The following is a 9,433-nucleotide window of genomic DNA, read 5'->3' on the forward strand; positions in this document are numbered from 1 at the left end:
TTAACTGAAAAGTACATCAGGTGGAATCCACATTGTGAAATCATCATCTGGGTTAATAAATGTCTTCTGAAAGATTAATTATGCTTTCTTTTGAGGCAAAGCAGAAACAGACACTTTGTCACTGTCACTGGTCTTTATACTATTTTAAAAAGTATAAATGACTGTCCTGGCTTTTTAAATTATTGCACTCTTAATATAAACACATCAAAAGTTATATATGTAAATAAATACATACACACACACTTATTTTTCCCTCCACCTCATTCACAACTTATAGAATTCCAACCACACTGACTACCAATCTTTGGTAAAAAAAATAGGTTACTATGAACACAAATATTTGGTATGTTAAATGTGAGTTGAAATTAGAGTCACTTTTAATGGCTCTATACCCAGGAAGAAGCTTATACTTATAAGAAAATAACCTTCAAAAAATGTCTATGACTCTCCAAGGGAAATGGGATCATTTGCCCATAAATACACACATATCATCCCTATTTAAAAATAAATACCCTAAATATTGCCTGCCACAACTCAAATCCTATCATTAGCAAGCAATTCTTGTAAAGAGGCATTTCATTAAATTAATACATGTGAGAAGGCAATTAAGCATGTACTATATTTTAGGGAAGAAAAAAATACATAAATAAATGCGTGGGAAGGGATGTTTTGCATCAAATGTTGTATGTTCCAAGATTTTCTCCAATGTGAAAATAACTTTTACCACTTGGCTGATGAAAAACTGGACCTAAGTAAATATGGCTAGACCCGGAACAGTTGTGTTCGACACATGGGTGGCAAAACCAGAAACAAAACTAAACAAAACAAATAGTGGCTACTTAAGTTTTAAAGACAAGCGGTGTATTGACTAAGTCAGGAAAATGATTTAAAACAAAATGAAAATATAAATAATAATTAAACATAATTATGTAAGGAAATAGGTAATTTACTATAAATAGAAGGTTTACCATTTTGAAAAAAAATAAAAACATTATCAGGTATCAATGAACTCTTTATCTAAATTTCCTTTAGAAAGCATTTGTCAACCACATTGACTTTTTGTTGTACCTTTTGCCTCGTTTTATGCTTGTCACTTGATGGTCACTTTTAATATGACATTTCAAGTTCTCTTCTAGTAAACGCTTTTTGGTGATATATCTTTGATAATTTACTTCCCTAAGTAAATTGCTTTTTTTTTCATGTGACCCATTACCTAGACAGTGGACCTCATCATCTAATTTTCTTATTTTTCCTCTGTTATTGCTGATCAGTTTTAATTTTTGTTCTACTATCTGACAGTTGCCTCAAATTATCTTCCCATCCAACTGTTTATTTTTTAAAAAGTGTAGCTCTCATCTTTTCAGCTGCAAAAACTCTTTGTTTTCCCCTATTTCTTACTCCCTGTTCTTGTGTACAGAATCAGTATTTTATATTCTCTTATCGATTTTAAGCTTATAAGTTACGTTTTCAAAGTTTTACTCTAACCTCCTTGAGTTTTTCTTTTTCCAGTTTTTTTTCATTTTTGTTTTTATTTTAATTCAGGTTAGTTTACATACAGTGTAATATTAGTTTCAAGTGTATAATATAGTGATTCATCACTTCCATACAACACCTGGTGCTCATCACAAGTGCATTTCTTTTTTTTTTTTAATTTTTTAAATGTTTTTTAAATTTATTTTTGAGACAGAGAGAGACAGAGCATGAGCAAGGGAGGGGCAGAGAGACGGGGAGACACAGAATCTGAAGCAGGCTCCAGGCTCTGAACTGTCAGCACAGAGCCTGGAGTGGGGCTCGAACTCACGGAGTGTGAGATCATGACCCGAGCTGAAGTTGGACACTCAACCAACTGAGGCACCCAGGCGCCCTTTCACACAAGTGCATTTCTTAATCCCTATCACCTATTTAATCTCTCTCCTCATCCCCTCCCCTCTTCAGTTATTAGTTTTTAATCCTTCTGTTTCAGGTGTTCAGATTTTCCTCCATTGTCCGTTGAAAAGTGACTTTCCATTTATGTTTAAGGATGATGCATTGAAAAGCTGATCGGAAGTTCAATGTTTGTGGCAGGGACTCATCAACTAACTGGTGGGTTTTATTTTGCGGTAAATGGTAGGGTTCTGTTGTTTTGTTGGATGATTCCAAACAATAGAGCCTTTATGTAATTCTCTCTCTTTTTTCTGTGTGTGTGTGTGTGTGTGTGTTTCCCGGAAAGACTCAAACAGCCACTTATCTGTGTTTGCAAATAGATAGCCCTGGATAATACATGCTTGAGTAGAGAGTCAGAAGGGGGCTGGTAGTTTTTTGAGTTGATGCATGGATTTTCATCTCACACTCCTGTTTTCAGATCAGTACCCCTCCCTAACCATGTACGAAGGCTGTTCCCACAGTCTGGAGCTTTCTGGTTTGCTTTCTCCACAGAACAAATCTTCTTTCTCTCATTTGGGTAGCCTCTATGATATTGGGATCTGATTGTTTCTTATACATACTTGCTCTTAATCTTCTGTTTTTACTCCCTTGTCCTACTGTCACTTTGATTTCTTGTGACTCCAATCCCTGAATCTTTTTGAAGTTTTATGGCATGAAATGGGTTGTTCTTCATTGGCATCTCCTCCTGGAAACATCCACATTCTTCTTAATTTCTTTGTCAGGCTCCTGGTGAATATATTCCTCATCTCTTTTTCATTGCAGATGTATGCATTAGTTATCTAGGGCTGTGTAACAAAGTACCCTAAGCTCAGCTGTTGAAAGCAACACACATTTATTATACCTCACAGGTTCTGAGGATGGGTGTGGCTTGGGTAGTATTAGCTTAGGGTCTCTCATGAGACTCTGATCAAGCTTTCTGCTAGGGCTGCCATCATCTAAAGGCTCAAATGGGGCTGAAACTTCCATTCCAAAATCACTCATATGGCTGGTGGCAGACCTCTGTTTCTCACTGATTGTTGACCAGAAGGTTCAGATTCTCCCCGTGTGGGTATGGATCTCTCCATTGGGCTCTTCACAATATAATAGTGTGTTTCCCATGCAGTGAGAGATGAGAGAGGGAAAGAGAAAGAGGGAAAGAGAGAAACAGATATGGAAGCCTTGTTCTCTCATAAACTAATGTCAGAAGTAACACTTCCACCCTATGATGTTGGTCAACCAGACCGACCTTGATACAAATGGGGAGACTACACAGGATGTAAATACCAGGAGGCAGGGATCATCATAAACTCTATAGCGTGGCCTGCACAGTTTATGTCTTTTTTATTCATTTGCTTTTATTTGTGGAGTTTTTAGAAGAACACGTGTATGTGTTCAAGCCATCATATGTAATCAGAAATATGCTGTAGTTTTTAAAAGCAGGATCTGTTGAGGGAGACAAGGGGCTTAGGTCATCAGTGGGGGGAAATTGCCACACTAGATGGTTCTTAGATTTGGGACCATCTCCACAATGGAAAAAAAACCCAAAACTTGAAATACCAAGCAGCCAGAAATATAACCAAATGTATTCCATGCCAATTAAATTACTCAAAGAAATTTGACAGTTAGATCCACATACTACCTGCTATTCTAAAACCCTGACTAATGCAGATGAAATTCTACCTGCAATTTCTGTTAAAGGAATGCTGAGCATTTCAACTGAATTTTCTGGGACTAGCTGTTTTCTGCATTTTTTACTTTTTATGTTGTTAAGAAGAAAGCTTTGGCCAGAGGCAACGTTCTGGAATGAGAACATGATATACAGATGCTTTTTTCAATGGTATGAAGAGAATATGTTCTTAATAATGCAAAAATTGCAAATTGATTGGTTAAGTCAGCCTTTTTTAAGGTTGGGACTAAGGATAACAGGAGGTATAGTATTTGATGAAGCCCATTTGCAACCATTTCATTTTAGCAGTGCGATGGGTGACTAATGTAATAAATGCCAAATAGACACATGGATTTTATATAATCTTACCATTGTGACAAATGTTATGCTACCCAACTATCATTTCTTGTGCCTTTAGTTTCTATGCATCACATTTCCATTGATTTTCAAGAACTCAAATCACATTCAATGTGTACCTCTAGCTGGCAAAGTACCTACAATAGTGTTTTACAGTGTTTATTTTATGCTGCAAATGGAAGAATACATTTATAGAAAAATTACCAAATTGACATCATTTTTAGTGAAACTGATTTATATGGTTATCATCTGGAAATTTGTATTATTTGAAATATTGACATGCATCACTGCACGATTCTCCCAGGGTCTTCTAAAGCCAAAAACACAGATGTAATTGTATTGGGTATATTTCCACCAACAAGTTTGTTATTATACTACTCTTCTTTTTTTTTTTTTTTAAGATAACCAAACGTGTCTTTCTTTTCTTGCTTTTTTTAAAAAATTCATTTTTGAGAGAGAGAGAGAAAGAGAGAGAGAGAGCGCATACAAGCAGGGGAGGGGCAGAGAGACAGGGGGACAGAGAATCCAAAGCGGGTTCCATGCTGACAGCATAGAGCCTGATGCGGGGCTTGAACTCATGAACCATGAGGTCATGGCCTGAGCCGAAGTCAGACGCTTAACCGACTGAACCACCCAGGCATCCCAATACTACTGTTCTTAATACAAGTTTATTATTATATTACCGCTCTTAATAAATTAGCAATCAATTCACTAGTTATACAACATTATATAAATACATATATACATAATTTAAGCACACATGGATGTAATGTTAATATAAATGTAGACATACGTAAACTAGATATGGTCACAGACTTATCTAGGTATAGAGGAGATATCTTGATTGATAACTAATACAGGGGTCCCTGGATGGCTCAGTCGCTTGAGCGAGTGACTCTTGATTTCAGCTCAGGTCATGATCTCACGGTTCGTGAGATCGAGCCCAACGGCAGGCCCCATGCTTGACGGTACAGGGCCCACTTGGCATTCTTGGATTCTTGCTCTCGGTCTCTCTTTCTTTCTCTCTCTGTACCCATCTCCCAAGCTTACTCACTCTCTCTCTCTTTCAAAATAAATAAATAAACTAAAAAAAAAAAAAAGCACACACACACAAGAAAACTAATGCATTTGTTCCCGATAATGCTTAATGGTTCTCAGTTGCTCATGATTCACTAATATGATGGCTTTAGTAGCTTAAAAAAAAGAAAAGAAAAATATGCCTGGAATAAAACTCTTTCTCAGCTTAATTTTTAAAATACAGTTTTAGTAGTGTCCATAAGGTAAAAAGGCTGTTGACTTGTATGGATCTTGACCAAGCAAAGCATCTTTTAGTTATTCTATATATTCTATACACTTTGAGAGCAAAAGCTAGTGTTGTTCTTACAGTAAAAAAAAAAAAAAGTATGATATCACATCCTGGAAAAACTCTAATCACGTGTTGAAGAAGATCTAAAACAAGATGGTTGGTGTCTCTGCAGTGATGCTCTGAAAAGTGTCCTGTCACCCTCAATCTCCTTGGGTTGAAACCCAGATTGAAATTCTATAGTTGAAAATAAATAAAACCATGGTCTTGCATTCTAAGAAATTTCTGAAGGGACCTTTCACCCTGGACAGAAGTTTGTTATCTGGCCGGAGTGGAATGGTGAACGCTTAACTTGGGTGGATGTGGTCAAGGGAATGTCATAGCTAAAATGCCTACATGTCAAAGCGTCACAGACATGTCTGTGGTTGAGAAAAAAAATTGCATAAATATACATAAATTACATGACGTTTAAGTGACTCATACGGGGGTTGACATGCGGGAAGCGCCCAATAATTGTAAGTTGCTCCTTTTCATTCCTGCATGCATGTAAAACTCAAAAACATGATTACAGTGTTATACCACTGCCTTTTGTAGCCCTTCGCTTTTCAATAGACTTACTAGAAATTGAGATGCGGAGCTCAGTGGAAGCCTTCAACATGTGCTCTATTCTCCACCATCCTACACAAAACAGAGCCACCAACACACTGAACACAGTTTCCATTGTTAACTAACTTCTCGTAAAAGCTTACCAGCAATATTTCTTCTGTTTATTTATTTATTTATTTTACATCTAATCCTTAGTGATAAATTGTTAAAAGCAAATTAGTTGTGTGTGTGTGTGTGTGTGTGTATATATATATATATATATATATATTTAACTTGTTTTGAAAGAGAGCATGTGCAAGAGCAGGAGAGGAGCAGAAGGAGAGAGAGAGAGACTCCCAAGCAGGCTCCACGCTCAGCATGGAGTCGGACGCACGGCTGGATCCCACGACCCTGGGACCATGACCTGAGCCACATTCAAGAGTCAGACTCTCAACTTACTGAGCTACCCAGGTGCCCAATTTTTTGTATATTTGTAAATCTGCAGTAACATATCATCAAGGGGTTGCCTCTTTTAGGCAGAGCCTCATGGGAAGAGAAGATACTCAAAGGACTGGGTGAAGAAGTATTAAAGAAACTTCCATGGCTAGATCATAGGGCACTTGTATTTTTAATTTTTTTTTGAGGAATCACCATATCGTTTTCCATAACGGCTGTACCAATTTACATTCCTACCAATAGTATGCAAGGCTTACCTTTCCTCCACACCCTTGGCAACACGGCTGTAAGATCCAGCAGCTCCACTTTTCAGTGTATACACAAAGGAAATGCCATCGGTTTCTCAAAGAGATATCTGTATTCCCACATTCACTGCAGCATTACTCATAATAGCTAAGATATGGGAAAAAGCCTAATGGATAAAAAATGTGGTATATATGCACAATGGAATATTATTCAACCTTTAAAAGGAAGGAAATCCTGCCATATGCAATAATATGGATGACACTGGAGGATGCTCTGTTAAGTGAAATAAGCCAAACACAAATACTGTGTGATCTCACTTGTATGAGGCACCTTTGAACATCAAAGTCTCAGCAGCACAGAGTAGAACAGTGGGCTGTCAGGCAGTGGGAGTTGAGGGAAATGGAGAGACCCCGGTCAAAGGGTGCAAACTTTCAGTTATAAGATGCTATGGTCTAGGGCTCTGATGTATGGTATGGTGACCATAGTTTTGGGGTTTTTTTTAAAGATTTTTAAAAAATGTTTATGTATTTTTGAGAGACAAAGACACACAGAGTGTGAGTGGGGGAGGGGCAGGGAGAGAGGAGACACTGAATCCGAAGCAGGCTCCAGGCTCTGAGCCATCAGCACAGAGCCCGATGTAGGGCTTGAACTCATGAACTGCGAGATCATAACCTGAGCTGAAGTCAGGAGCTTAACTGACTGAGCCACTCAAGCTCTTCTGGTGACCATAGTAAGACTGTATACTCCCTATACTTGAAATTTGCTGAAAGAGTAGATCTTAAAGGGTCTCACCATTAAAAAAAAAAAGGTAACGATGTGAGATACAATGTGTTTATCAAATAGATTGTGTGACCATTTCCACAATGTATACTTAACATCAAATCGTCATGTTGTACATCGAAATATGTACAATTTGGATTTGTCAATTATACCTTAAGGAAAAAGAAGTATCTATTCACAGAGGTGTGGGTAGAGTGAGAGGAGTAATCAAGGAATGGTGAAATGCTCATTGACGAGCCAGCAGCTCTATGCAGCCATTACCATCCCTCAGCTTGGGCAGAGGCTTTACCTGTACCTTGAGAGTTGTAGCCATAGCAAACGGGACACCCCTTAGGAGTGTGTCCGTAGATAAAGGGACATATGCATTGACAATAGTGCAGCTAACTGGAAAGACCCAGAGAAATAAACATCTGTGTGTGTGTGTCTCTGCCCTCTCTCCTGCCAGTGTTTCCCATTGACTGAACCCAACAGGAAGCTAAAGATCCAAGGAGCCCGGGTAAAGCAATAATGCAAGAGGTATCCAATGCAGAAGGAAGGAAAGGACAGTGGATGGAATCTAGTCACAGAATAACCAGCACAGTAACCAGGTTGTGGGTGGGGAAATTCTCTCCCTATTTTAAGAGTCAGAGCATCTGAGGCATAGAATAGCCCATTCACAAATCCAAAAATAGATGATTCATCTAATAATTTCTAGGACGTGGCTATATCCACTCTCACTGGGATGTGCTGCTTGGCATTTTGCTCTGTGGCCTTTTAATGGATGGGTGTATCTCAGAAGATTTGTATAAATGCCTTTGGTCTTGGTGGTCAATGAAACATTTAACTGAAGACGCACAAAACTCATCATATTTGTTTCTGGAAAATGGACATATTTTAAAATTGTGCTCATTCACACTGAGAATTGAAAACTTTTGTTAGGTTTTCAAGTGTATCTTCAAAGACACAAAAATGTTGACAGAATCTCTTTTTTCAACGTTTTTTTTTTTTTAATTTATTTTTGGAACAGAGAGAGACAGAGCATGAACGGGGGAGGGGCAGAGAGAGAGAGGGAGACACAGAATCAGAAACAGGCTCCAGGCTCCGAGCCATCAGCCCAGAGCCTGACGCGGGGCTCGAACTCACGGACCGCGAGATCGTGACCTGGAGAATCTCTTTTTTTATTACCCTACCTCCCCTAAAAACTATTTAATTAGTACTTAAGAATGAATGGAAGCATCATACTTAAACACAAGCATTGATGGGAATGCAAGCTGGTGCAGCCACTCTGGAAAACAGTATGGAGTTTCCTCAAAACACTAAAAATAGAACTACCCTACGACCTAGCAATTGCACTACTAGGTATTTATCCAAGGGATACAGGTGTGCTGTTTTGAAGGATGCACCCCCATGTTTATAGCAGCACTATCAGCAATAGCCAAAGTATGGAAAGAGCCCAAATGTCCCTCGGGGGATGAATGGATAAAGAAGATGTGGCATATATATACAATGGAGTATTACTCGGCAATCAAAAAGAATGAAATCTTGCCATTTGCAACTACGGAACTGGAGGGTATTATGCTAAGTGAAATTAGTCAGAGAAAGACAAAAATCATATGACTTCACTCATATGAGGACTTTAAGACACAAAACAGATGAACATGGAGGAAGGGAGGCAAGACTAATGTAAAGACAGGGAGGGGGACAACGCATTGAGACTCTTAAATATGGAGAACAAACTGGAGGGGTTGTGGGAAGGGCCATGGGCTAAATGGGTCAGGGGCCCTAAGGAATCTACTCCTGAAATCATTGTTGCACTAGATGCTAACTAATTTGGATATAAATTTTAAAAAATTAAAAATAAAATTAAAAAAAAACACAAGCATTGATCAGAATTTATATTCTTATTTATTCACCTTCGTACTTCTATAGACTTATACGGGATAATTTTAATATTATAGAAAAATAAATGAATTCAATTTCATGTTAGTAAAACTTGGTTTAAAAAATATAGACTACTCCGATTTCGTGTGTCTTACTGAGACAATCTGAAAGTAACTTATTTTTCTGCTGGTTGGTGTGAGTGATACAATGTACCAATATCTTTCAGTACAGTCTTCTTGTTTGAAAAAAAATCAACCTTGGGGTAGCCAAGTTACATA

The sequence above is a fragment of the Neofelis nebulosa genome, chromosome 16, assembly GCF_028018385.1.
Source record: "Neofelis nebulosa isolate mNeoNeb1 chromosome 16, mNeoNeb1.pri, whole genome shotgun sequence".
NCBI classification, from domain to species: domain Eukaryota; kingdom Metazoa; phylum Chordata; class Mammalia; order Carnivora; family Felidae; genus Neofelis; species Neofelis nebulosa.